We start from the raw sequence: 2,379 nt of genomic DNA, 5'->3' as shown, positions 1-2,379 counted from the left end.
GTGATCTGTTAATGAAGTACAGACCAAAAAAAGCACGCCTGCTGGGCCTGGCAAGCCCACTACTGTGCTTGAAAAGCGAACCTGGCACTTTCTGCAGAGAGGGTGAAGAGAGAGATAAACAAGAGCAGCAAATACCATGGGCCATGTGAAGGAATGAGGCAGCCTGTGATAAGCGGAGCTGGGAATCGACTTCACAGGTGTGGCATGCTTGGCTTGCTCATTTGGTCCCTGACTAAGCAGCATGCCCCAACACATAGCGCACTAATGACTTAACTGTTTTTCTTTCCAGAACTTAACCACCACTCAACATACATATGTATGCCATACACTGGCTTTGTATTAACCTTTTGCCAACTCTTATTCATGGAATTTTTATGATGGTGTCTCATTATTGTAGAGCCTCAAACTCAGAGAACCAACTGCTTCGACCTCTGGAGTGCTAGGATAGCAAGCATGCATCTCTATACCCCGGTAATCATGGCTTCTAATGACAGGGAGTTTGGTTGAAATTACTTCTTTCATTGAGCCTAGAGCTCACTGTTATAGCTAGACTACCCGGGCACTGGGCCCCCAGCACTGTCACCACCTCTCCCAAGTACTGGGATCAGAGGTATGTGCAGCTTTTACATGATGCTAGAGACTGACGCTCAGATTCTTCACTATAACAGAAAACACTGCATACTGAGTCATCTCTCAGCCCATTGACTGTCTTTACTAGAGCTTGTAAATTCACCTGTATCTTGATCAGCCTGCTTATTTCCATGAGAAAAAGTATGCTGCCAAATAAAATCTTTCCAAGTTTTACTTATTTAAATGTATTGGTATTTTGTCTCCTGGTGCCTTTGAAGACCCTGAAACTAGAATTACAGATAGTGGTGAGCCATTATGTGGGTGCTAGAAATTGACTCTGGGTCCTCAGGAAGGAGGCATGAAGGAAACATAGGCAAGCAGATCTCTTGGCAAGCACAGATCAGCTATTAAAGAGACACCCATCTCAAAACAAAACCAAAACCTAGGGGGCTACGGAGATGGCTCAGCAGTTAAAAGCACAGGAAGAACAGGAAGAATAGCCAGTGCTTTTAACTGTTGAGCCACCTTTACAGCTTCCCTAAATGAAAATTTTAAAAAAGGATCTACCACCAGAAATGATAGCTGTAAAGAAATTTTAATCTAGTAACACAGCTGCTCTGGTAAGAGATCACATCCAAAGACCCAGGTCTGCATGATCCAGCTGGAATGCAGACAGGACACATACCTTTAATTCCTCTGGCTAGAATACCGACATATGCTTAGTACACACCTTTAATCCCAAACCATGAAGGAAAGGTTAGTTTGTAGAAGGAAGCATCCACATTTGAGAGTGATGTCTAATTGAGGGGCAGACAAGGTGAAAAAGTAGGGAAAGATTTGGCAGAATGAGTCAGAGATGGGATATGCCCAACTCTCATGAGAACAGACAGGAAAGAGGGACTACTTAAGAGCAGCATAGAAAGTTCGGTCAGTTCGCTTGAGTCAACTTGGTTGATGTAGTTCTGTTTAGTTTAGTTGAGTACAATCAGTGCAGTTGAGTTGAGTTTCAATGAGTTCAGTTCAGAAGTAGTTTTTACTGAGATAGTTTTACAGAGACAGGTTGCAGAGAAAACAAGTTAGACACAGGTGAAGACAGAATGAGCCAGAGAATAAGAAAGACTAGAACAAATTGCTAGTGTTAGTTTGAGGCCAAGCAGAACAATTCACTGAGAAGCTGAGAGAAGCCAGTTTGAATCAGTCAACTTGGAGAGGAATTTTGAGCCAGAACAGCTGAGTTGAACAATCCAGATAGAGCTTAGAAAGAACTAGAAAGGTGAACTTACTCAACAGTAAGCCTCCAAGACAATTATATTTGGCGAATAAAAGTTACTTTAACAGGTAGCAGTCCAATTTAATCCCAGCATGCAGGAAGCACAGGCAAGCAAATCTCTTGGCAAGCACAGACCAGCTATTAGTGAGACGCCCATCTCAAAACAAAACCAAAACTCAGGGGTCAAAGAGATGGCTCAGCAGTTAAAAGCACTCAATTCTCTTCCAAAGGACCAGGCTCAATTCCTAGGACAGCTGTAGCTCACAACAGTCTCCAGTTCCAGTGAATCTTATATCCTCATCTGACCTCTGCAGTCTCCTAGGAGACATGCAATGCATAGATATACATGCAGGCAAACACCCATACACATAAAATAAAATAATTTTGTTTTTGTTTAAGGAGACAGGGTTTCTCTGTGTAACAGCCCTGGCTGTCCTGGAACTTGCTTTGTAGACCAGGCTAGACTAACAGAGATCCACTTGTCTCTATCCCCACTCAGTGCTGTGATTAAAGGTGTAAACCACCATACCTGGCTTTAA

At 42.9% G+C, this 2,379-nt stretch overlaps 1 protein-coding gene across 1 annotated transcript in view; it reads right to left on the bottom strand.

The window, feature by feature from the left end:
• The window catches only part of Dctn5 (dynactin subunit 5), a 19,508-nt gene that overhangs the window by 5,489 nt on the left and 11,640 nt on the right, over positions 1–2,379 (bottom strand). The gene's annotated exons all lie outside the window — the stretch shown is intronic.

The sequence above is a fragment of the Mastomys coucha genome, unplaced genomic scaffold, assembly GCF_008632895.1.
Source record: "Mastomys coucha isolate ucsf_1 unplaced genomic scaffold, UCSF_Mcou_1 pScaffold21, whole genome shotgun sequence".
Lineage (NCBI taxonomy): Eukaryota > Metazoa > Chordata > Mammalia > Rodentia > Muridae > Mastomys > Mastomys coucha.
The sequence above is the reverse complement of the archived record's forward strand: the minus strand, read 5'-3'. Positions and strand labels throughout refer to the sequence as shown.